At 40.5% G+C, this 27,224-nt stretch overlaps 2 long non-coding RNA genes across 2 annotated transcripts in view; one reads left to right on the top strand and one right to left on the bottom strand.

Annotated features, from left to right (window-relative positions):
- LOC136856551 (uncharacterized) overlaps positions 1-26,057 on the top strand; it is a 136,934-nt gene extending 110,877 nt beyond the window's left edge. The window contains exons 7-9 of the long non-coding RNA XR_010858393.1: positions 17,560-17,752; positions 22,845-22,974; positions 25,651-26,057. This is a non-coding gene — a long non-coding RNA (uncharacterized lncRNA). The remainder of the gene's footprint in view (positions 1-17,559; positions 17,753-22,844; positions 22,975-25,650) is intronic.
- On the bottom strand, positions 26,054-26,925 carry LOC136856550 (uncharacterized). The gene is made up of 2 exons (XR_010858392.1): positions 26,767-26,925; positions 26,054-26,696 (listed from the first exon to the last, which is right to left on the bottom strand). It is a non-coding gene; the product is annotated as an uncharacterized lncRNA (long non-coding RNA).
- Between the last annotated feature and the right edge of the window lie 299 nt (positions 26,926-27,224).

The raw sequence follows: 27,224 nt of genomic DNA, 5'->3' as shown, positions 1-27,224 counted from the left end.
ATTACAGCAAGTGTCATAATAAAAAATTACAGCATGTATCAATACAAAATTGCAGCATGTCTATACAATGTATAATTTACAAAATAGTAAATACTCTATGTAACGGTTATACTCTACAAAGTGTACACACGAAAGTCTTCTTATGTTGCAAAGTACAATGATATATTGTATACTGTAATGAAGACATTAAAACCTCATCTGAGGACTATGGCAGAACTCACAATTCCAATTCCACTCTCTACAGGGTGAATAATACTTATCCACACACAGGAGACAGTCTTGATGTGTTTCATACTATAATCCCCTTACTTGTTTTATAGTTAACAAAGTGCTCTTCTTTTTGTGCATCTTTTCCCACTTTAATGTGGAGTCAATGTTTCAGACAGCTTTCCTCCACCTGGCTCAGTCAAACACAACATCCTCTGACAATTGTTTGCCTCTCAGATCAGCTTTAACTACTTTGCCAAAAGAGATATCGCTCTTCATCCATATATTAGGCACCTCCTCCAAAATTAAGTTTATCTGCATGATTGCTTGAGTGGCAAGGATTCCTTATTTTGGTAGGAAGAAAAAATTTTTTTTTTTTAGTTAAATTGACTAAAGAAAGTAAGTAAATAAATTAACCTAAAAGAAGAAGATTCAAATGTTTTTATGGGAGAGTTTCAAGTTTGGTCCTAGATTCCATTGCCTTTTTGAAGGTAGTATTTGCCTTTCCCTACGTTAATACCAACAGTGAACCATGTGGTTCTCATAGATTTTTTGTTTTGCTATGTATCTGTGCTGATATATTTTGTAGATCTGAGGTGATGGTGAGGAGCACATTATGAAAGAATGCCAGTAGAGATAGGGAGAGTGACAGATGTAATGACATTACCTACAACCAAACTGGACTGACCAGCTTAGAAACTTGTAACAGGAATTTTTATTAAAAGATTCTTTTTTCCAGAGTTGCTTGGAATGTTGCACTCTTCCATCTTACATGGATGGGTGAGAGAGGTGCTTTGGTTGTCCAGTTTGTCCACGGATTCTGCTTTAACTTTCACCTTTGCCTGCATTATTCTTGTATATGGTACCATGCTGGAACTCTCTAGACTATTTCGTAAGTTCATACTTTCGTGTTTATTATCTTCCATTCTTTTTCTTGCTGGCCTTTCAAGTTATTTTATATTTTATTGGTTTTAAGAAATGTCAAGGGTATTAATGACTCAACATGAGGTAGACAAGCATGGGGAGATGTCAAAATTCTATTTTAAACCCAATTACTTTTTCGTCTTAATGCATCAGATCTTATTAATATGTTTATTTTACTGTAAAACAGTCCTACATGAATGAAAGCATTTCTTTTGAATTTGAAAATGAACTAAACATTAAATGACCTGGCTTTGCCAGTAAATTAGTTTTTCATTACTGAAAATATTGTCAGTGAATATTTTTGTGCAAAAAGTGTAATTTTTGTCAGAACATATGAAGCCTCCCCAGGAGATATTTTCTTATTTTGTTGAGCACAGAATGATAAAAAATGTCAAGAGAAACTTAATTCTGAAGTATTCCTTGTAACAGGTGGTCTTAGTACTGTATTGGGTATTTCAGTGAAAATACATTTATATAACAAGATATGTTTTCGTCACAAACCCATTAATCATAAATAGCCTTATTCTGTGTAGTGGATAAAGTTCATAAATATTGGGAGACGAAGACCCCAATGCCTGCGTCCAGACAAACCTCATTTCTCACAAGGCATCATTCTTCCATGCCAACCTAAGAGTAGCAGTCCTTTCTCTTCCCAGAGGGTCTTGAAGCAATCATTATAGAGCATTTGCCAGCTGGTAATAGAAATATTGAGTTTGAAGAATGAAAGTGTGTCCAAGGTAAAAGATGAGGCAGCAGGCCATTGGTGAACCATCAGAAAATGGCCCAGTTGTACCACCTAGGACCCACTTTTGTCAATTCAGAAGGGCTAGACTGTGTTACTGAAGTCCAATGGGAGTAAAAGAGTGGGTGATATCCATGGTAAGTGCTTCCTTGGAAAGTGAATTCAACTAAGCTTAACAGGAATAGATCTGGATCTGGTAACATTTTTAAAGGCACTCTGCCAGCACAGCAAGGTGATTAGGTGCACCATAGGATGACTGTAGCCTCTGCTGGAACTAGATTCTTTCTGACAAAGTTTTAACCCTTAAGGGACAGATTGAGCCTCAGTGTGAAGTAAAACAGGATTGGGGAGGTGGGTGGATTGAGCTTGAGTGTGAAACAATATTACACATGACTGGTATGGTAGGAATGAGGCAAGATAGAGGTAATAATACTTCTATATGCTATAAATTCACTAATGGCAACTTTTATATTAACATGAGAGTTGGGCCAGTTGCCACAGACGTCTTTTCACAGCCATCAGTAATGCTTGTGACTTGAAGGGAGAAAATACTGCCTCTCTCTCTCACGAGTCTTTTTGTAAATTTGCTCGTAAATATACGAAGGGGTTGCTGTTCTTTTTTGTTTTTGTCTTTTACGATATTATGTCAGTTGTAAATGTAATTTCACAAAGAAAATTGCAAAGAAATATTAGAAAAAGCGTGTAAAAGTAAAAAAAAGTTACTGAATATTCCTTCTCGTAAATGTACGTGAATATTTTTCAACAAATATGCAAAAAATTTGTTACTGCTTTTATTTCTTATCTGTTTTGATATTGTGTGAGCAGTAATAATAATTTAAAAAATACAATAAGTTTATTTATTAGAAAAAACATATATAAGTTGGTAAAATTTATGGTTATCTTATAAATGAGGTCCCGCAAGGGGTTGTAAATAGTCATTTTCAACTTCTCGTGGAAGGTAGGGAAAATTTTTTAGAATTTTTTTACTTATACAGTGTAAATGTACATGTCATTCTCTTTCCATTGATGTGATTTTTTTTTTTTTTATTTTGCCCAACTCAAAGTTTCCCCAGTCTGGGGTGCTGCACATTGATAAATTATGCCGTCCCTTAAAGGTTAAAGGTTTTTGCATGTGGCTACCAGAGAATTAGCCAAAGGAAATTTGAATGTGCTGGATTCAGACTCCCAATCATTGACCGTTAAAGTAGTATCTGAGACTTTATGCAAAGGCACTGATGAATATTCAGGCCTAGAGTGCTGTCCTGTAGTATGTGCAGGTCCTGTGCTGAGTCTTTCATTAACACAACACTATCAGGTTGAGTCACATCTAGACCTTAAGTAGGTCAAAGAAGTGCTGGCATACTAGGAATTTTCCCAACTCCAGAATGTCCAAGTGGAGGAGTCTGGAAAGAAGTCACCCTCATCAGTAGGCGATGTGAACTTAAAGGACGAGCAGAAGGTGAAGGAGAAGAACGTGATTCATAAGGGGAGGTATCACTGGACGAAGCTGTTGAAGAAGAAATGATAGGTTAGTGGCCAAACTTTTCATCACAGGTAGCCAGAGGAGAGCTGGTACAGGTAGGAAAGATCCAGCAGGTTATTGAACAGGGGAAGAGTCCTGCCTGAGCTCAGAGAGTACTTTGAAGAGCTTCTTCCATTGTAATCTCTTTCATAGGTCCCAGTGCTGGGCCTTTGGCCTAAACTCTATATTCCATTCCATTCCACTGCAATGTCTTGGAGAACAACACTGTGATTCGTGACTATGTCTTGGGAGTGAGAACAGTTGTGTACATATGATTGACTGCTAATGGTCCTTCAATCTCCCCTTTTCCCGTGTTTTTGTTGAAGGGTCAGTCCATAACTCTTCCACTTTCATTTCATTTTTGTACGTTGTTTGCTCCAGTGTCATAATGACACAGTTTCAAAAATCTAACTGATTGTTGATCATGGGAGCATATCTGAACTTAGTATCCTGGAACTTTGTCAATTTCAGTGCTTCCAAAGCAGTTTTTACCTATTTTTATGAGCTATCCAAAACATTTCCAAAGTTTGATGTATGGAAAAAGAAATTCACTCACTTACTTCTCTTAATATTTTTGGTGCAATGTAAACCAAGTTTATCTGGGAGAGTTTACTGAGCAATTTGTTTCAGATCTGTAAAAAAATTAAGCTAGTTTGTTTTGATGTGTCAAGCACTTTTATTCATTTCCAGTTACTAAAGCTGCCCATATTTTGTGGTTCCTATATTTTATTCCCTTCTCAAGGAGACCGAATCAAAAGTAATATTTTATTCATTCACCCTATCTTTATGAATGTTTTGGATTCTTGGCCATTGTTCCATGGAGGCGAAGGAGAGAGACCTTCATTCTCCAGGTAGTTTCAAAATACTCACCAGATCGCCACAGTTCATATTACTTGTGGAATCTTCTCTTGGGTTGCTCAGTTCTGTGATGATTTCTCTCAGTATGCTAACCTCTGAAATGCTTTCCATTATCAAGCCATCCTCGAATTATATGATTTGAAGAGAATTGCTTTGGAATACTCTTTACACGTTTGCCTTCCTTCCATCATTTTTGCGTTAATCAGATCGAGTCTTGATAAGGACCTTAGGCTGTCTGTCTTATTTGTGCATAAAGGCACAATTTAGGTAACTCTTCATGGCAACAAAGTTATTTTTGAAAAAGGAAATATTTGATTTAGCAATCACCTAGTTGGATAGTTGACCGTCCTGCTTGTCGCCTCGTCCTTTGGAAAAACACATCGTTGAAGTCGTCCACTGGTTCCACACTTGAAACTGTAGTTAACATATTTACTTATTGTGTCAATAATTTTTAGTTCAACTGAAGATGAACCCAGGACAGGGTTCGAAAGCTTTTGTAACTTTTTTATAAAATCAACAAGAATACCATTGCATATTATTGTGGACCTGATATACAATTACATAGCTATTAGTTTCTTTTAACCGGCAGCTCAGAATTTTGAAATTGCAGGTCCGCTAGTTTGTTATGGTTATGGCAACATGCCCCGCCCACTTTCAGGTGTAAGAGAAGGTACAACATAGCAAAGAGCTTCAATTTGTTTCTGCCGGCTGTGGTTGAAGGACTGTAGTTGGCAGCAGCTCAAATTTTGGAATTTATTCTTTGCTGGTTGTTTGACTTATCTCATTTGGCAAAGTATTTAAATCCGTAGCCTTTCGGCATAATTAAGATAGTGTTAGGTGAATTTTTATTATTGATTGACGACTCTTTGCCCGTTTTTTGGACTTGTAGTAGTGCTAACATTAGGTATTGCACCAAAGCTGCAATACTACACTGACTGAGAATCTTACGATCACACACTGTTTGTGTTCCATGTACGGGACAAACATGTTCAGTAGATTTATGTTGTGAGGAGTGTAATGACTGGGATATTAAGAAGTGGAAGACTTTAGATGCACATCTCAGAAACTAGCTAGAGATAGGAAGACGAAAGTTATTGCTAAGGAATCTAGAAAAGCTTTTATCTAGTCAGGATTCATCCACTAAGTCAGATGCAATCACACCTGTAATTTCTTCCAATCCCATTCCATCTCCTCCATTTGTGCAACCATCTCTACCTGGCTCTCACGTTTCCGACCCCCAACACCATCGCCAGTCTAGAGTCAAAAATCGACACTCGCTTTGAATTGATTGTGCAATCTATTGCTAAATTAGCGTCATCGGTGAAAGTGCTTATGGATAAAAGAGAGTCAGAGCGCCCTGTGTCGCCCAGTGCAAGTGCAGTGGTAGTGAAGGAGGTGGCTGTTTGGCCAAAGATCCCTGTCATACTCTCCAGCACCTGGGAGGAGGCAAACTGGCAGCCTAAGGGAGGTCGGTGGGGTCTGCCCCCGAGCAGTCGCCCCCTCAATTCAGTCTGAGAGTGAGTCAGAGCGCCTCTTGGCACCCACCGCAATTGCCGTAGTAGTAGAGGAGGGGGCTGTTCAGCCTGCCGATTCTCCTAGGCCAAGGTCACTGTCATACTGGCAGCCTAAGGGGGGTCGGTGGGGTCTGCCCCCGAGCAGTCGCCCCCTCGGTTCAGTCTGTTGATGAATCCCAGACTGCAACCAAAGGCCATTGGAAAGGCCTTCAAGTGAGTGCTCACTGTATGTCCTCCAGCTCCAAAGATTTTAATCCCAGGCATGCACAGCGCTATGCGGACAAGTCACGCCTGCTAAAGTGGCGTGCAGTGGAGTTTGAGATTTCTTCCCTGTTCCTTGTTAGAAGGGGAATTGGTAATTGGTGATGGTAATAGATGTTAAGTCTGTTGTGGGTTAGAAGGACTGTCCAAAAACATTCTGTTTCTTGGAAAAGGAAATGAAAATGACAACTGAGCTTTTTATATTAATCCTTAAACGCCGACTGGACGTATCGTAAGTCGACTAAAATTGTCTGTTGGGTGACGAGTGGACGTACCGTACGTTGACTATAAAAAATTTCAACCTTCGGTCAACTTTGACTCGACCGAAATGGTCGACAAACGCAATTGTAAGCTAAAACTCTTAGTCTGTGCGGTAACTCGGCCGAAAATTTAAGAAATTCTTTCGTCATTTTGTTGTAATTTTTGCACCATTTTATATTAGCCGTTACATAAAGTTTTATATATGAAAATGTGCGCAGTTTCATGTAAAATACAACAAAAAACAACCCATGGTTGTAGCTTTTATCAGTTTGGAAATATTTTCGTATAAATCATGACAAGTGCCAAAATTTCAACCTTCTGTCAACTTTGACTCGACCGAAATGGTCGAAAAATGCAATTGTAAGCTAAAACTCTTACATTCTAGTAATATTCAATCATGTACCTTCATTTTGTAACAAATTGGAAGTCTCTAGCACAATATTTCGATTTATGGTGACTTTTTAAAAAAAAAAAACTTTTTCCTTACGTCCGCGCATGGTAACTTGGCCGAACATCTCAAATTCTTTTGTCACTTTGTCGTAATGTTTGCACCGTTTTATATTAGTCGTTACATAGAGTTTTATATATGAAAATGTGTGCAATTTCATGTAGAATACAACAAAAAATAACTCATGGTTGTAGCTTTTATCAGTTTTGAAATATTTTCATAAAAATCACGATGTGCCAAAATTTCAACCTTCGGTCAACTTTAACTCGACCGAAATGGTCAAAAAACGCAGTTGTAAGCCAAAACTCTTACATTCTAGTAATATTCAATCATTTACCTTCATTTTGCAATAAATTGGAAGTCTCTAGCACAATATTTCGATTTATGGTGAATTTTTGAAAAAAACTTTTGCCTTACCTCCTCGCGGTAACTCTGCTGAACATCTCAGAAATTCTTTCGTCACTTTGTCGTAATGTTTGCACCGTTTTATATTAGTCGTTACATAAATTTTTATGTATGAAAATGTGCGCAATTTCATTTAGAATACAACAAAAAATAACTCATGGTTGTAGCTTTTATCAGTTTTGAAATATTTTCATATAAATCACGCTAAATATAAAAAATTCTACCTTTGGTCAACTTTAACTCGACCAAAATGGTCGAAAACTGCAATTGTAAGCTAAAACACTTATATTCTAGTAATATTCAATCAATTACCTTCATTTTGCAAGAAAGGGGAAGTCTCTAGCACAATATTTTGATTTATGGTGAATTTTTGAGAAAACTTTTTTTTACGTCCGCGCCTTACGAATTCATGCATCATTTTTTGATAATATTTTCTCTGTGTTGCTTTGATCGTTTTACAATTTGTTATACACCAAAATCATCGCAATTTAGTGTACAATACAAAAAAAAATAACTAGCTTTAACCGTTTTGCTCACAGCACGATTTGTATACAATTATATATGAAATTTTTTTTGCGCTCATATATTTCAATATTTATATATGATAATATTTTTTTTCATTTCTGATGGTTGTATACTAAACTTCAGGCAATGACAAAAAAAGGAGCCAAAAATGAACTCTTAATCTTAGAAACTAAGTGTCCTGTGATTTTTTGAAAAAAACTTTTTTCTGCTTCGGCGCTAACTCCCGAACGCCGCCGGCATACTACAGACACTTTTGTAAATAGAGGGTCGCCATTTAAGGGTTAATGGTATGATCCATCCGTTTAGTAGGTATTGGTTATTAATACGCTGTTGACAGCCTCTTGCGCTGTCCTTTACATCAGCAAGAACTATTGCCATGTCTTGACTCCCAATCTTTTCCCAGTGTTGTGTAACAGGTAGCCTGTCTGAATTGTTGGATGTTTTCTTTCTGTGAGTTGGCTGATGCAAGCCTGTAGTAAGGTCTTGTCTTTTTTCAGTGATTTACTTATGGTTGTCTTCATCAGATTTTTTTTCTAGCGATGCTGCTTTTATGCGTGTTACTTGGGTCCTTTTTATACAAAACAGGTATACAGTACACAATAATGGTCTCCCTTGTTGAATGAATTGATGCCTTGAAGAGCATATGATGTACATGTACTGTGCTTTACCTTTGTTATAATTTATTTTTTCATTTTCTTGTTAGGTTGGAGCTCTTCCATGCTTCGTGTAGTTGTTTTTTAAACAGTTTCATTTGAGGGATATTTCAGGCAGAACATTGTATTAACATTACTTGTCTTGGATTGTCTTGGTACACTCACCTGCAATTTGAGGCAGGAATTATAGCCTTTAAATATCCAGTTTCCACAACTACATAAATAGAGTTGGCACGTGGTAGGCATTGTACAAATAATTCGGTTTCCTGTTTTGTAATGAGAGTGCTTAGGTTGAAAGTGGTTATGCTGAAAGGTTGGTTGCTGAGAATATTTCCATATGAAGTTTATGTTAAATGTGGGAATATGTAATGATATATTTGGCAGACTTCTTTTCTGTTACTATTTTCAATGCATACTTGGCCAAATTAGTTACTGTTCTTGTTGTGTAGATGACAACTTTTCCATTTGTAAGTTGGTGCTGGATGAGTGTAAAAATAAATAAGTGGTGCATTTCATTCCTAGCAGTTTACTTGCATTAATAGAATCCATAGTTGTGCATGAATTTGCTCTTAAATTGTGTGTGTCATATATACATGTTTGGAATATATTGGTTTGTCATTGTCAGTTGGGATAAAGATGTATGAGTTCAGAGGAGCATAAAATATAAGCAACAGTCATTAAGGTTTAAAGTTGCATGTTAATGATAGCCCGAGACTGAGGATGGCCATTTCCAAAAAGAGGATGAAAAGGACATATTTCCAAACATTTTTATGTTTTTTGACTAACAAAATATGCAAGAAACAACTTTATTATGTAGAGACAATGTAATTAAATGTAAAGGTCTGGTAGTTATCCTCCAAGGAAAGTATTTGTATGCTACATTTTGGTGTCCTTAGCACCATTGATATGTCCCTCAGAGTTTTGCCTTGGTAGAACGTGATGATGGCAAAGCTTAAAATGTGACATGAAAATTTCTCAGTTTCTTCTGTATCCGAGATTAATTCTGCTTCTGTGATGTGAACACATTCATTAATTTTGGTTAAGTAATAACTCATCAGTAAAGATAACAGATGTCAGTAACACTGTCTCAAGTTCTTTTTTAAGAAGATGAAGCTTTTTCACACCTATTTCAGTGACAGTTAACCAACTGAAAGGCAACCTAGTGACAGGGTGCTTCCAGTAAGCAAACAGTCGCCAAATTAACATTTACAGAAACAGACACAACACACACCCTTGTCATGAGAGCCACTCTTGGATTGCTTGACTTCTATATTAACCCTTTAACACCGACTGGACGTATTTTACGTTGGCAAAATTTGTCTGTCGGGTGCCGAGTGGATGTAAAATACGTCGACTACAAAAAGTTTTTTTAAATATTCGCGGAAAAATACTTACAGGCCTCCTTTGCGAAAATTTTAAATCACGCGCCTTGAGGTACGCTGGGAGTTCGCAGATCACGCTGTTGTTTTCTTTACAAGCATGACCCAGCTGCGCATGCGTGAATTTCTTTCTTCTCCCAAAATAAAGCATCAGCTAACTTGTGAAAATCTCAGAAATTCTGTAGTCACTTTGTCATAATTTTTGCACCGTTTTATATTAGCCGTTACATAAGGTTTTATATATGAAAATGTGCGAATTTCATGTAGAATACAACAAAAAATAACTCATGGTTGTAGCTTTTATCAATTTTGACATATTTTCATATAAATCACGATAAGTGCCAAAATTTTAACCTTCGGTCAAATTTGACTCGACCGAAATGGTGGAAAAATGCAATTGTAAGCTAAAACTCTTACATTCTAGTAATATTCAATCATTTACCTTCATTTTGCAACAAACGAGAAGTCTCTAGCACAATATTTCGATTTATGGTGAATTTCTGAAAAAAACTTTTTCCTTATGTCCGCACTAACTCTGCTGAAAATCTCAAATTCTGTAGTCACTTTGTCGTAATTTTTGCACCGTTTTCTATTAGCCGTTACATAAAGTTTTGTATATGAAATTGTGTGCAATTTCATGTAGAATACAACAGAAAATAACTCATGGTTGTAGCTTTTATCAATTTTGACATATTTTCATATAAATCACGATAAGTGCCAAAATTTCAACCTTTGGTCAACTTTGACTCGACCGAAATGGTCGAAAAATGCAATTGTAAGCTAAAACTCTTACATTCTAGTAACATTCAATCATTTAACTTCATTTTGCAACAAACGAGAAGTCTCTAGCTCAATATTTCGATTTATGGTGAATTTCTGAAAAAACTTTTTCGTTACATCCGGTCTAACTGCTGAAAACCTCAGAATTTCTGTAGTCACTTTGTCGTAATTTTTGCACTGTTTTATATTAGCCATTACATAAAGTTTTAAACATGAAAATGTGCGCAATTCCATGTAGAATACAACAAAAAATAACTCATGGTTTTAGCTTTTATCAGTTTTGAAATATTTTCATATAAATCACGATAAATAGAAAAAATTAGACCTTCGGTCAACTTTAACTCGACCGAAATGGTAAAAAACTGCAGTTGTAAGCTAAAACTCTTACATTCTAGTAATATTCAATCATTTACCTTCATTTTTGCAACAAACGGGAAGTCTCTAGCACAATATTTCCATTTATGGTGATTTTTAAAAAAAAAAAAATTTTTATGTCCGCGCGTTACGAATTCATGCATCATTTTGTGATAATATTTTCTCTGTGTTGTGTTTTACAATTTGTTATGTACCAAATTCATCACAATTTAGTGTACAATACAACGGAAAAAAAATAACTCATTAGCTTCAACCGTTTTGTTCACAGCGCTATTTGTATACAATTATATATGAAATTTTTTTTCGTGCTGTCATATATTCCAATATTTATATATGATAATGATATTTTTTTTCATTTCTGATGGTTGCATACTAAACTTCAGGCAACGAGAAAAAAAGGAGCCAAAAATGAACTCTTAATCGTAAAAACTAAGCGTGCTGTGATTTTTTGAAAAAAAACTTTCTTTCCACTTCGGTGCTAACTCTCAAACCCAGCCGGCATATGGCAGACACTTTTGTAAATAGAGGCTCGGCATTTAAGGGTTAATCCTCTGATTTGCAAGGTGTCACAGAAAGCTCTTCAAATGCCAGCAAAATCAGTTTTACAAGGTCAGCCCCTATTTTTGGTGTAGGTGGGGGGGACACTGAATTCTTAGTGAAAAAATATGCAAAAAAAAAAAAAAAATTTAAATATTTCCATGTTTTACTTTACAGGAAATGAGAGTAAGGTGTCAAGCTTGCTTTTTATTGATCTTTTATCTGAACTACAGTAGATATATTGACTTAAAAAAGTACAGTAATAATGGGAACTAAATAAATCATGATTACAGCATATGCCATAATACAGCAAATGTTATAATACAAGATTACAGCGTTTGCCATAATGCATGATTACATCATACACCATAATGTATGATTACATAATATGCCATAATGTATAATTACAGCAAGTGTCATAATAAAAAGTTACAGTATGTGTCATGGTAAAATATTACAGCATATATCAATACAAAATTGCAGCATGTCTATACAATGTATAATTTACAAAATAGTGAGTAATCTACATAATGATTATACTCTACAAAGTGTACATACAGAAGTCTTCCTATGTTACAAAGTTTGATGGTGTATTGTATACCATAAAGAAGACATTAAAACCAAATCTGAGGATTATAGCAGAACTCACAATTCCAATTCCACTCTCTACAGGGTGAATAATACTTATCCACACAGAGGAGACATGGCCTGAATGTGTTTCATTCTATAATCCCCCTTACTTGTTGTATAGTTAACCAAGTACTCTTCTTTCTGTGCATCTTTTCCCACTTTAATGTGGGGTCGACGTTTCTGACAGCTTTCCTCCACCTGGTTCGGTCAAACACATCATCCTCTGACAATTGTTTGCCTCTCAGATCATCTTTAATACTACTTTGCCAAAAGAGATATCACTCTTCATCCGTATATTACGCACCTCCTCCAAAAGTAAGTTCATCTGCATGATTGCTTAGGTGGCAAGGATTCCTTATTTTGGTAGGATTTTTTTTTTTTTTTGGTTGAATGCTTCTGGACCAAAGAAAGTAAGTAAATAAATTTACCTAAAAGAGGAAGATTCAAGTGTTTTTATTGGAGGGTTTCAAGTTTGGTTTTAAGATTGGTCCTAGAATCCGTTGCCTTTTTCAAGGTACGTATTTACCTTTCCCTATGTTATTACCAACAGTGAGCCATGTGGTTCTCATAGATTTGTTTGTTTTGCTATGCTGATATATTTTGTAGATCTGAGGTGATGGTGAGGAGCACATTATGAAAGAATGACACTAGAGATAGGGAGAGTGACAGATGTAATGACATTACCTACAACCAAACTGGACTGACCAGCTTAGAAACTTGTAACAGGAAATTTATTAAAAGATTTTTTTTTCTACAGCTGCTTGGAATGTTGCACTCTCCCATCTTATGTGGAGGGGTGAGGGAGGTGCTTTGGTTGTCCAGTTTGTCCACGGATTCTGCTTCAGTTTTCACCTTTGCTGCATTATTCTTGTTGTATGTGTTACCCTGCTGGAACTCTCTGCACTTCTTTCGTAAGTTCATTCTTTCATGTTTATTATCTTCTATTCTTTTTCTTGCCGGCCTTTCAAGTTATTTTATATTTTACTTGTTTTAAGAAACATTAAGGGTATTAATGACTCAACGTGAGGTAGACAAGCATGGGGAGATGTCAAAATTCTATTTTAAACTCAATTACTCTTTTGTCTTAATGCATCAAATCTTATTAACCCTTAAACGCTGAGCCTCTATTTACAAAAACGTCTCCCGTATTACAGCATTTGGTGAGTTAAGCGCTGAAGCAGAAAAAAGTTTTTTCAAAAAATCACAGCACGCTTAGTTTTTAAGATTAAGAGTTCATTTTGGCTCATTTTTTTCTCGTTGCCTGAAGTTTAGTATGCAACCATCAGAAATTAAAAAAATATCATTATCATATATAAATATTGGAATATATGACAGCACAGAAAAAAAATTTCATATATAATTGTATACAAATCGCGCTGTTAACAAAACGGTTGAAGCTAATGAGTTATTTTTTTTTGTTGTATTGTACACTAAATTGTGATGAATTTGGTACATAACAAATTGTAAAACGATCAAAGCAACACAGAAAATATTATCACAAAATGATGCATGAATTCGTAACACGCGGACATAAAATTTTTTTTTTTTTTTAAATCACCATAAATGGAAATATTGTGCAAGAGACTTCCCGTTTGTTGCAAAAATGAAGGTAAATGATTGAATATTACTAGAATGTAAGAGTTTTAGCTTACAACTGCAGTTTTTTACCATTTCGGTCGAGTTAAAGTTGACCGAAGGTTGAAATTTTGGCAGTTATCGTGATTTATATGAAAATATTTCAAAACTGATAAAAGCTACAACCATGAGTTATTTTCTGTTGTATTCTACATGAAATTGCGCACATTTCCATATATAAAACTTTATGTAACGACTAATATAAAATGGTGCAAACATTACGGCAACGTGATGAAAGAATTTCTGCGCTGGACGTAAGAAAAAGTTTTTTTAAAAATTCACCATAAATCGAAATATTGTGCTAGAGACTTCCAATTGGTTGCAAAATGAAGGTAAATGATTGAATATTACTAGAATGTAAGAGTTTTAGCTTACAATTGCGTTTTTACCATTTCGGTCGAGTCAAAGTTGACCGAAGGTTGAAATTTTGGCAGTTATCATAGTTTATATGAAAATATTTCCAAACTGATAAAAGCTACAACCATAGGTTATATTTTGCTGTATTTTACATGAAATTGCGCACATTTTCATATATAAAACTTTATGTAACGGCTAATATAGAACAGTGCAAAAATTATGACAAAATGACGAAAGAATTTCTGAAATTTTAGGCCGAGTTACCATCAGCGGGTGTGAGAAAAAGTTTTTTTCAAAAATTCACCATAAATCGAAATATTGTGCTAGAGACTTCCAATTTGTTGCAAAATGAAGGTACATGATTGATTATTACTAGAATGTAAGAGTTTTAGCTTAAAATTGCGTTTTTCAACCATTTCGGTCGAGTCAAAGTTGACTGAAGGTTGAAATTTTGGGTAGTCGACAACATGAGGTACGTCCACTTGGCACCCAACAGACAATTTTAGTTGACGTACTGATACGTCCAGTAGGCGATTTTAGGGTTAATATATCTGAATGAAAGATTTTTCATAGCATTTTACACTCCAAATTGTAAGTACTTTATTTTAGTGTAAAACAGTCCTATGTGAGTGACAACATTTCTTTTGATTTTGAAAATGAACTAAACATTAAATTACCTGGCTTTGCCAGTAAATTAGTTTTTTATTACTGAAAATATTGCCAATGAATATTTTCGTGCAAAAAGTGTAATTTTTGTCAGAACATATGAAGCCTCCCCCAGGAGATATTTTCTTATTTTGTTGAATACAGTATGATAGAGAATATCAAGAGAAACCTAATTCTGAAGTATCCCTTGTAACAGGTGGTCATAGTGTTGGGTATTGCAGTGAAAATACGACGTTTTTATAACACAACATGTTTTCGTCACAAACCCGTTAATCATAAATAGCATTAGTCTGCACCGAGTTTATAAATCTTGGGAGACAAAGACGCCAATGTGCATGTCCAGACAAACCTCATGTCTCAAAAAGCATCATTCTTCCATACCAACCTCAGAGTAGCAGTCTTTTCTCTTCCCAGAGGGTCTTCTTGAAGCAATCATTGTAGAGCATTTGCCAGTTGGTAATAGAAATATTGAATGTGAAGAATGAAAGTGTGTCCAAGATAAAGGATGAGGCGGCAGGACATTGGTGAACCACCAGAAAATGGGCCAGTTGTACCACCTAGGACCCACTTTTGTCAGTTCAGAAGGGGTAGACTCTGTCGTATTGAAGTCCAATGGGAGTAAAGGAGTGGGTGATATCCATGGTAATTGCTTCCTTGGTAAGTGAATTCAGATGAGCTTAACAGGAATAGATCTGGATCTGGTAACATTTTTAAAGGCACTCAGCCAGAAAAGCAAGGTGATTAGGTGCACCATAGGATGACTGTAGCTCTGCTGGAACTAGAACCTTTCAGATAAAGCTTTAAAGGTTTTTGTATGTAGCTACCAGGGAATTAGCCAAAGAAAATTTGAATGTTCTGGATTCAGACTCCCAATCATTGACCCTCAAAGCAGCATTTGAGACTTTGTGCAAAGACACTGATGAATATTCAGTCTTGAAGTGCTGTCCTGTAGTACACACACATCCTGTGCTGTCTCTCATTAACACAGCACTATCTGGTTGAGTCATATCTAGTCCTTGAGTAGGTCAAAGAAGTGCTTGGCATACAAGGAATTTTCCCAACTCCAGAATGTCCAGGTGGAGGAGTCTGGAAAGAAGTCACCCTCATCAACAGGCGATGTGAACTTAGAGGACGAGCAGAAGGTGAAGGGGAAGAACATGATTCTTAAGGAGGGAAGGTATCACTGGAGGAAGCTGATGAAGAAGAAATGATAGGTTAGTGGCCCAACTTTTCCATCACAAGTAGCCAGAGGAGAGCTGATACAGGTAGGGAAGACCCAGCAGGTTTTTGAACAGAGTCCTGCTTGGAGTTCAGAAGGTACTTTGAAGAGCTTCTTCCATTGCAATATCTCTGAGAACAACAATGTGATTTGTGACCTTGTCTTGGGAGTGAGAACAGTTGTGTACGTATGACTGAGGACTAAGGGTCCTACAGTCTGCCTTTTCCAGTGTTTATGTTGAGAGTTCAGTCCATAGTTCTTCCACTTTTGTTTCATTATTGTACGTTGTTTGCTTCAGTGACATAATGGCAATGGTTCAAAAATTAACTCTTGATTGTTGATCATGGGAGCATATCTGGACTTAGAATCTGTGGAACTTTGTCTATTTCAGTGCCTCCAAGGCAGTTTGTACCTATTTTATGAGCTCACCAACACATTTCCAAAGTTTGATGTATGGAAAAAGAAATTCACTCACTTGCTTCTCTTAACATTTTTGGTGCAATTTACATCAAGTTTGTCTGGGAGAGTTTACTTAGCAATTTGTTTCAATAATGTAAAAGAATTTAGCTAGTTTTTTTTTTTGATGTGTCAAGCACTTTTATTCATTTCCAGTTACTGAAGCTTCCCATATTTTGTGGTTCCTATATTTTGTTCCCTTCTCAAGGAGACTGAATCAAAAGTAATTTTTATTCATTCACCCTGTCATTATGAATGTTTTGGATTCTCGGCCATTGTTTCATTGAGGCGAAGGAGAGAGACCTTCATTCTCCATGTAGTTTCAGAATACTCACCAAGATAGCAACAGTTCATATTACTCTGTCGAATCTTTTCTTAGGTTGATCAGTTCTGTGACAATTTCTCTGAATATGCTAACCTCTGAAATGCTTTTCATTATCAAGCCTTCCTCGAATTATATGATTTGAAGAGAATTGCTGTGGAATACTCGTTACACTTTTGCCTTCCTTCCTTCTATCATTTTTGCATTAATCAGATAGAGTCTTGATAAGGACATTAGGCTGTCTTATTTGACTTTGCATAAAGGCACAATTTGAAGTAACTCTTCATGGCAACAAAGGTCAAGTTTATTGAAATATGAAATAGTTGATTTAGTATGCGGACATCTCTGAATAGTTAGTAACCCTCAATGCTTGAAGTTGTCATTTACGTGCATGAAGTGTAATTTATTTACTGAAAAATGTTAATTGTCACTTGAATTGTGAAACTAGAAGGCAAATAGTGAATTATGGATACTTGTGTTATATACTGTATTGGAAAGGAGGGTCCTTGGCTTGAATGTATTTAAATCATCTGGGAAGTGATTTTCCTTAAACTGGTTGATGAGTTTTTTTTATAATGATTAGCAGGTGCTTGCTTTTAGGAAAGTACTATTGGGTGCATTTTTGCTGTTGAAATAAGTGTTCCTTTCATTTCTCAATGTAATGTAATTTAATTTTGTGGCATTGAAAACCGACGAAAATATGGAAAATACTTACTTATAAACATCATATGGAAAGCATTGTTAGTGTGAAAGTGGTGAATGGAATATAACGGTTGTTTGTAGTAGAATCTGTAGAAATGATATAGGTGCCAATAAGTCATCTCACTTGGAAGATGTTTCACCTCACCATTGTTTGCCTGCTTATCATTTGCCTGTATTTCAGATGGGTGTCCTGGATTTCCATAGGTCTCCTTCAGTTATCTATATGTTTTCAACCTTCCTCATGCCGATTGACATGACAACAAACATCTATCTGATTATCTCAATGGCCTTCGGGTTCATGTTTGGAAAAATGACTGTCGTTCTCTTGAAGAAGCTCACGGAAGCCCTTACATAAGTGACTTCACAACAACAGGGTGTAAAGTCACCACATCGGCGCCAGGGTAGTGTTTCGGCGGCGCCATTAAGTCTCCGCTGAGCATGTTTTCTTTGGGGACTTCCCATTTTCTTCAAGCTCAATTAGTCACGCCTAAAACGTGCCCGGTCACGCATTTTTAATCATTTTTACTTTATGCGTATTTATACAAATGTCACACATTGTGTATCACATGTTTCTTCATTCACAGGCATCAAGACTGTATCCATATTGTAGTTCTGTGTTTTGTATTGTAATTTGTACTTGTTCACGGCATATTATTGTTTATTGTTTCGACCTCAGGTCACAGTCAATTCCATTGTCTCTCAGCGGGCGGCGTCAGTTGGCTGCTATATAAACTGCCTGGATCTGTAATAAAGTAGCAGTAACTTTTACCTGCTTGTTTTTCTTTGACACCTTACAGTGGTGACCCCGGAGTATCCGGAGCCATTAGCGGACTGACACACGGCGACTTAGTCTTGGCTCCAGGATTTCTCTAAAACGCTCTTAGCGGCCTAAACACGGCGCTGTAACCAGCGTTTGGCGTGCTGACTCTCGTCGGCGCACCCCACCAGCGTCAGTAGCGGAACCCACGGCGCACGAAAGTGCGCACTGACGCGAAAGATACCCCACTCCAGTAAAGGGGTCAAAGGAGCGAGCATGGGACGCGGATATCCCCTCCTTCATGCAGTTAAACGCGGACCCCGCGGACTCGGAGGTTTACCTACCTCCCATCACACCCACGCCCGCCCCCGCATCGAGGCCCTCCCGCAACTCCACACCAGCGCCCCGAACACACGACGGCCGGGCAACACAATCGCGGGCCGCCCTCACCGTAAAGCTGCTGCCGTTTACGCAGGGGGAACCCATTGATGTGGCTGCGCAGGGTGGAGAGCCACTTCAGAATCGCGGACCTGATGGACAAAATCCTACAGGCCGACACAGTGCTCAACGCCCTTCGGAGGACGTGTACAGAAAACTCATCTCGCGAGTACCCGAAACACACACCCTCACATACAGCACCAAAAAAGTTCCTCCTCGAAGCTTGCTCCCCTGCCCATCGCCGGCGGGCCACCCGTGCTATCGACCTTGCCATAAACCCACGCCACGACCTCAATTCAAGAGGCGGCTTGGAGCATGGTCGTAGATCTCCTGTCACTACCAGACTTGGGTGGCACAAAGAAGCGGCAGGAGATAAGCTTCACGGGAAATCTACCTTCGCCAACTCCTCCGAGTCACGCAACCAGATCGCTCACCCCTACACCATGCCTGCCGAGGACCTCATAGAGACGGGCGCAACATCTCACAGACTCCATCAAGGCTTCACAGCGGCTAAAACCGGCCACACAGCCGGTCAGCTCCGTCCAGCCTGAAGAGGACGAGCAGCCCGTCAACGCCATCGCCAACAGACGTCCACCGAACCACAGCAGATGGAGGTCCCGGGCTTCTGTCGCTACCACAAGTGGTTCGGAAAGGACGCCCGAAACTGCCTGCCGCCCTGCTCGTTCGCCCGTTCAAAAAACGGGGTGGCGGCTGCCAGCAGGACAGGCCGCCATGGCAGCCGAAGAACCCAGGGCCTCAAAAACAGTAGGTTTTACGTCCGCGACACCGTCTCCGGCAGGATGATGCTGGTCGACACAGGGGCCTTTAAATCGGTCTTCCCAGCATCCAGAGGACCGCAACCAGACACCAGACCCGGCCGCTTTCTGACAGCCGCCAACGGAACCCCATCCTCTCCTACGGCACCAGGCTCCTGTCGATCTCCATCCTTGGCCAGAGTTACTCCTGGGACTTCATCGTCGCGGACGTAGGAACCCCACTCCTGGGGCCGATTTTCTGGCGTACTTCGGCCTGCTAGTCGGCGTGGGGGCAGCGCCTCCTCGATACCGACTCCTGCCGGTCTCTCCGTTAACGGCGGGACCCAGACCCACCATCAGCGCCGTCGCCCCCACCAGTATGCACACCTACTGTCGGAGTTCCCTGAGGTATTTAAGCCCGAGCCGCCAAGTCCCGGGGCCCCAGCCAAGCACGGCATATACCACCATATAGCGACTAAAGGGCCCCCGACACATGCGAAGTTCCAGGCTTCCCCCTCAGCGCCTTCAGGAGGCGAAAAAGCATTCAGCGAAGATGGAGCGGATGGGCATCTGCAGGAAAGCCTCCAGTCCAAGGGCCTCCCCCTCCACATGGTGCAGAAACCGGACGGCTCCTGGAGACCCTGCGGCGACTACAGGCGGCTCAACATTGCAACAGAGCCCGACCACTACCCTCTACCCAACATGCAGGACCTCACGGCCTCCTTTCACGGAGCCAAAATATTCACTAAATTGGACCTTCTTAAATCTTATTTCCAGGTACCTGTTGCGCCAGAGGACATACCAAAGACAGCCATCATCACACCCTTCGGGTCCTATGTGTTCGCCTTCTCCACCTTCGGGCTGAGAACGCCGGGGCCACCTTCCAGCGGCTCATGGACAGCATCCTGGGGACCTAAAGTTCTGCATCTGCTACGTCGACGACATTCTCATATTTTCCAGGTCTCACAGCGAACACCAGAGACACATCAAAGCAGTCCTCCAGCGCCTCCAAGAGAACGGCCTCGTTGTCCGTTTCGACAAGTTTACCTTCGGCGTCCAGAAAGCAGAATTCCTGGGTCACGAGGTGTCTCCGACAGGCGTCCGCCCTCTTACATCGAAAGTAGCAGCCGTAGCCAATTTCCCGACACCCACCTCCATCAAGGCCGTCCAGGAGTTCCTTGGGATGGTAAACTTCTACAGGCGGTTTATCCCCGGGATCGCGCACACCACGGCCCCCCTGACGGAAGTCCTAAAAGGCCAACCGAAGTCCCTGTCTTGGGGACCCAGCCAGCAGCAGGCCTTTTCCTGACGAAGGCCGCCCTCGCCAAGACAACCGCCTTGGCACACCAGGATCCCAAGGCCCCCTCCAGCTGACGACAGACGCCAGTAACGTCGCCTGCGGTGCTGTTCTGGAGCAAATCATCAACGGCGCCCCTCAGCCCATCGCCTTCTTCAGCAAGAAGTTCAGTCCCGCAGAGACCCGCTACAGCACCTTCGACAGGGAACTCTGCGCGATGTACCCGCGCAGTTCGGCACTTCAAGTTCCTCCTGGAGGACGCCCTTCACAATCTTCACAGACCATCAGCCACTGGTTCACGCCTTCACGAAGCAGGGGACGATGGTCTTCCAGACAGCAGCGCCACCTCTCAGCCATAGCCGAATTTACCTGTTCCGTCAGGTACCTCCCGGCAAGAAAAATCCCGTAGCAGACGCCCTCTCCAGAGTCGAGTTGAACGCAGTGCAGCAGTGTAGATTACCAGGACCTTGCCAGAGAACAGGCCGCTGACCCAGAAACCCCAGCATACCCGCACCGCCATCACATCCCTCAAGTGGCGGGACGTGACCCTCGCCCCGAAGGCCCCAGCCTGCTCTGTGACATCAGCACAGGTCAGCCCCGCCCTTTGGTTCCAGCCTCACGCCGCCGCCAGGTATTCGACATAATTCACGGCCTCTCACACCCCTCCGGCAGGACCACGGCCAAACTGCTTTCAAAAAGTTCGTCTGGCACGGGTGCAAAAAGGACGCCACGGCCTGGGCAAAACAGTGCCTGCAGTGCCAGACCAGTAAGGTGGGTCGTCTGCGCAGAGTCGGGGTAGGCGAGTTCCCACAGCCAGGGCGCCGCCGGCCACATCCACATCGACGTCGTCGGGCCCTTCCCCATCAGGCGGATCCAGATACCTCCTGACGGTGGTAGACCGTTCGACGAGGTGGCCTGAAGCCACACCCATGCAAGAAGCCACCGCCAGCGCGTGCGCCGAGGCCCTGCTCTCCAGTTGGGTTAGCGCCGGCGTCCCGGACCACATCACAACCGACAGGGGCCCCGCTTTCCTCTCCTGAGTTGTGGTCTGCCCTGGCTCAACTGCTGGGAACCACGCACCACACCACCACAGCGTACAACCCAGCGGCCAACGGCCTGGTCGAACGGTTCCACAGGTCCCTAAAGTCATCCCTCATGGCCCGCTGCACCGCCGAGGACTGGAAACATCAGCTGCCGTGGGTCCTCCTCGGGTTGAGAACCGCCCCAGAGCCGACGGCACCCCATCTGCAGCTGAACAAACCTATGGGGAACCCCTCGTGGTGCCGGGAGAGCTCGTGACGGATGAACGCCACTCCCCATCACTGCAGAGGCTCCGCGACGTGGCCGGCAAGTTCGCCCCTTGCAGGCGCTCATACATCGACAAAGCAACCACCTTCATGCCGCCACAGCTGTCATCCGCCACCCACGTCTTCGTCAGAGTCGACGCCGTCCGTCCACCACTAACCAAGCCCTACAGGGGACCCTTCCGCGTGCTGGAACGAAACAGCAAGGCGTTCCAGCTGGCACTCCCTGGCAAGGACGACTGGGTTTCAATAGACCAGTTAAAGCCCGCCTTTCTGTCGGAGAGTCCCGACAGCGACGCAGCACCCCTTCCGCCCAACCGCACTCCAGCACGCCCTCACCCCGCAGGTGCGTACGCCCCAGGAAGGGACCGCCCAACCAGCAGCCTCACAGGCGGGAGACCCTCCGTTATCTTCAAGGAGCCGCGGCACCCTTCAGCGTCCCAGCAGATACAGGGGATTAGTCAGACGCATCCCTCGTCTTGGGAGTATTTGTAAAAGTCACCACATCGGCGCCAGGGTAGTGTTTTCGGTGGTGCCATTAATTAAGTCTCCGCTGAGCATGTTTTCTTTGGTGACTTCCCATTTTCTTCAAGCTCAATTAGTCACGCCTAAAACGTGCCAGGTCACGCATTTTTAATCATTTTTACTTTATGGTATTTATACAAATGTCACACATTGTGTATCACATGTTTCTTCATTCACAGGCATCAAGACTGTATCCATATTGTAGTTCTGTATGTTTTGTATTGTAATTTGTACTCGTTCACTGCATATTGTTTATTGTTTCGACCTCAGGTCACAGTCAATTCCATTGTCTCTCGCGGGCCGGCGTCAGTCGGCCGCTATATAAATTGCCTGGATCTGTAATAAAGTAGCAGTAACTTTTACCTGCTCGTTTCTTTGACACCTTACAAGGGCTTCAAGCGGTTCCATCAATGAAGGGTGAAGGAGATTACTGTTGCCAGGGTCTGTTTGTCAGGATAATCTGTCCTCCCAACCAAAACCTCTTGAGGCCTTCAAAGTCAGAACATCTGCCACAGCACCTGTTAGTTTGTAACCTCTCTTTCCCTCTGCAATTTTCGCCAACTTTTATACAAAAAGTAGCCTTGTTCTCTATGCATATAAAAGGTCTGCAACTTCTCTCTTCCTCTGCAGTTTTCTCTAACCTTCATACAAAATAGACTTACTCTGTATCCACAAAAAGGGTCTGCAACGTCTCTTTATCTGCAGTTTTCCCCAACCTTTATACAAAATTTAGCCTTATTTTGTGCACAAAAATAGGTCTTCAGCCTTTCTTTCTCCCTGCAGTTTTCCTCAGTGTAAAAAAAAGCCTTATTCTCTGTACACAAACAAATTCTGCAACCTCTTTCTCCCTGCAATTTACCCCAACCTTTATACAAAAAATAGCCTAATTCTCTGTGCACAAAAAGGGTCTGCAACATCTCTTTTTCTCTGCAATTTCCCCAACCTTTATGCAAAAAATAGCTTTATTCTCTATGCACAATAAATGTCTGCAACCTGTCTTTCCCTCTGTAGTTTTCCCCACCCCTGTACAAAACCTTAATCTTGGTGCACTTAAAAGATCTGCAACCTCTCTATTTCTTTAAAATGAGGATAACATTTATATAAGAAGTAGTCATATTCTCTTTGCACAACAAATGTTTAGCCGCCTTTCCTAATTTTCCCCAACCTTATATAAAATGTAGCCTTATTCTCTATGCATTAAAAGGTCTGCTACCGCTCTTTTCTCTGCAGTTTTCTCAAAACTGTATGCAAAAAAATAGCCATATTCTCTGACTTAAAAAGGTCTGCAACTCTCTTTTTCTCTGCATTTTTTCCAGACCTTTATAAAAAATAGCCCTATTCTCTATGCTTAAAAAAGTTCTGCAACCTCTTTGTCTCTGCAGTTTTTACACCACATCAAAACAAAGTACATATAGCCTTATTCTCTATGCACAAGAAATGTCTACAACTCTCCTCTCTCTCTCTCATAAAATCCCCAACTCTTACACAAAAATATAGCCTTATTTTCTGTGCACAAAAAGATCTGCAACCTCTCTTTTTTCCCTGCAATTTTCTCAACCTTTATACAGAAAATGGTCTTTTTCTCTGTACATAAATTTACATTTCTAACCCTTCTCTCTCTTAGCAGTTGCCCTCCCCAGTGTTACACAAAAATACCCTTATGTTTCTCTCTCTCTCTCTCTCTCTCTCTCTCTGCAAACCTCACTCTTCCCCCCCCCCACACCCATTATCAGTCTGTCCCTCTACCATTTCCTCTTCCCTATTCACCTTTCTTACTTTGAAAACTTTTGTAATTTCTAAATCTTATTCTCCTTATTGCACTGCCCACACACATCTCTTCTTCTCTATTTATCTGTATCTCTCGCCATCTCTTGCTTTATACCAATATTTCCCACAAAGAAGCCTGGTCTTTCTGCCTTCTACAAAATATTTTCGTATAGTAATTGTTGAACTTCTCTCTCTCTCTCTCTCTGTCAGTTTTCCTACAAGAGTTTCTTATGTTTCTGGCTTTACAAAAAAAAGGCTGTTTTCGAATGGGAATTACTCATTCTCTCCCTCCTTTCTCTTCTACATCATGTCTGTAATCCCCTGACACTCACACTCACCTGTAAACCTTCCCCCTACTCCTCTCTCTCTCCCATATCGGTCTGTAGCCCTCTGTCTCTTTATGCACACAGAAAACACACCTGTATTCATCTCCTCATCTCTCTCTCTCTCTCTCTCTCTCTCCAGTTCCTAAATAACCTTCTCTATTTCTTTTACCCACATATCTTGTCCTGAGCACTCTCTCTCTCTCTCTCATATATATTACACATCTGTAACCCATCCCCCTCTCTCTCTCTCTCAGGTTTCCCATTTCTAGATACTATTCTCTCTTATTTCTCTATACACTTAATTTTCTAAGTTCTCTCTGTGCCTCTCTCTCCACACACAAACACACACACGGGGGTCTCTTCTAAATCATCCCTTCACCTCTCTCTGTTTCTGAAACAAGAGTAACTTAGAGGGGAAAGAACTCCTTTCTGCTGTTCAAAAAATATTTTCTTTTCCTTTACATATGTTTCTCTGTAGTTCAGTTTCAGAAATGTGTTTTCTCTTTCTCAAAAATTTACTTTACATATGTTTCTCTTTACTTCAGTTTCAGAAATGTTTTCTCTCTTTCTCAAAAATTTGTTTCTCAGTCTGTAGTTTCTCAATATAAAGATCTTTTTCTCTATATATACCGCATCTTTTCTTCTATAAATTTCTCTATTTAATTTTCCCAAGAAGTTTCATACAGAATAGCTTTCAGAAATATGTTCTCCCCTTAAAATTTCTCTTTAATTTTCCCAATAATTTTCATATTGAATAGCTTTCGGAAATATGTGATGTAGTCATAAAGCCAAGCCAACCAGTGCTATAAAGAGCTTCCTTTTCTCTACTGTTTTTCCTTAAATAGTCCATTAGCATAGCATGGACTAAGCAGTACATAGGACATGGCACATTATTAATACAGTATAAGCAATAATTAATTTTCCTGCATGTCATGGTTCCCATGTAGTGTAGCTACTGGCTATACTACTGCTATGCTAATAGTGTTTCCATGAAGTGTAAATAGTAGTGTTTTATGGCAGTAAATAGCAAGTTGTATAGCATGTCTAGTTACTGTATTTACACGACACCAGCAGAAAGCATTAACATGTCCCTCTCTTTCCAGGATTGAAACTGAGGAGGGTGGAATCTCCTATCCCAGGTCAGTTGTGGAGGAAGTTCAAAGCCTCCCAACCTTCATTGCTGCCCCACTAGACCACCTCGAAATTTTACCTCTATTCTAGTGGCAAATGGCATCCTTCCTTACAGGCTGCACAATGTGCTTCAGAAGCCAAATTCTGTGAGCAGTCACGGGAGAAACTTCTATATTCTGTCTTGGGCATCTTTGGAGATATGCTAGTGGCAAATGGCGACCTTCCGTACAGGCTGCTCAAGGTGCTTCAGAAGCCAAAGTCTGTTAGCTGTCACAGGAGAAACATCTGTATTCTGTCTTAGGCAGCCTCTTGTGTATGAACCCTCTGTATATGACCTGACTTCTGTGTGACCTTGGTTAAATAAAACCACTCAAATGCAGTCTAAATTATATAATTCAATACTACCATTCAGTACCATTATTGTATCATTACAATGAGAAATACACGATTCTTGCCACAACCAGAAAAAAAAAAAATCTTAAAACTTTTCATATAGGCAGAGGCGTCCAGAAAATATTTGTTTTAACTGCTCTGGATTACCATCAACTTATTTAGGTTTTAGAGGTTACCAGCTGCAATCCTCTTGTCTTTCCTTGATATCTTGTTTTCACCTGTGAAAAGTTCATCTCTCTTGCTCTCTCTTCAGGATGAATTATCAGTTACCTCTCGGTGATATCTGAGTTCATCTCTCTTGCTCTCTCTTTGGAATGAATCATCAGTTGGATATCTTGATATCACCTGAGTTCATCTCTCTTGCCCTCTCTTCGGAAAGAATCGTCAGATGCCTCTCCTTGATGTCTTGATATCACCTGAGTTCATCTCTCGCTCTCTCTTTGGAATGAGTCATCAGTTGCCTCTCCTCAATGTCTTGATATCACTTGAGTTCATCTCTCTCGCTCTCTCTTTGGAATGAGTCATCAGTTGCCTCTCCTCAATGTCTTGATATCACTTGAGTTCATCTCTTGCTCTCTCTTTGGAATGAGTCATTAGTTGCCTCTCCTTGATGTCTTGATATCACCTAAGTTCACCCTCTCAGACTCTCTCTTTGAATGAGTCATCAGTTGCCTCTCTCGATGTCTTGATATCACCTGAGTTCATCTCTTGCTCTCTCTTTGGAATGAATCATCAGTTGCCTCTCCTCGATGTCTTGATATCACCTGAGTTCATCTCTTGCTCTCTCTTTGGAATGAATCATCAGTTGCCTCTCCTCGATGTCTTGATATCACCTGAGTTCACCTCTCTCGCTCTCTCTCAGTTTTTGGAATGACTTGATCAGTTGCCTCTCCCTCGATGTCTTGATATCACCTGAGAGTTCATCTCTTGCTCTCTCTTTGGAATGAATCATCAGTTGCCTCTCCTCGATGTCTTGATATCACCTGAGTTCACCTCTCGCTCTCTCTTTGGAATGAGTCATCAGTTGCTCTCTCCTTTCGATGTCTTGATATCACCTGAGTTCATCTCTTGCTCTCTCTTTGGAATGAATCATCAGTTGCCTCTCCTCGATGTCTTGATATCACCTGAGTTCACCTCTTTAGCTCGCTCTTTG

The sequence above is a fragment of the Macrobrachium rosenbergii genome, chromosome 36 (assembly GCF_040412425.1).
Source record: "Macrobrachium rosenbergii isolate ZJJX-2024 chromosome 36, ASM4041242v1, whole genome shotgun sequence".
Taxonomy (NCBI): Eukaryota; Metazoa; Arthropoda; class Malacostraca; order Decapoda; family Palaemonidae; genus Macrobrachium; species Macrobrachium rosenbergii.
This window is presented reverse-complemented; position numbering and strand designations above follow the sequence as displayed.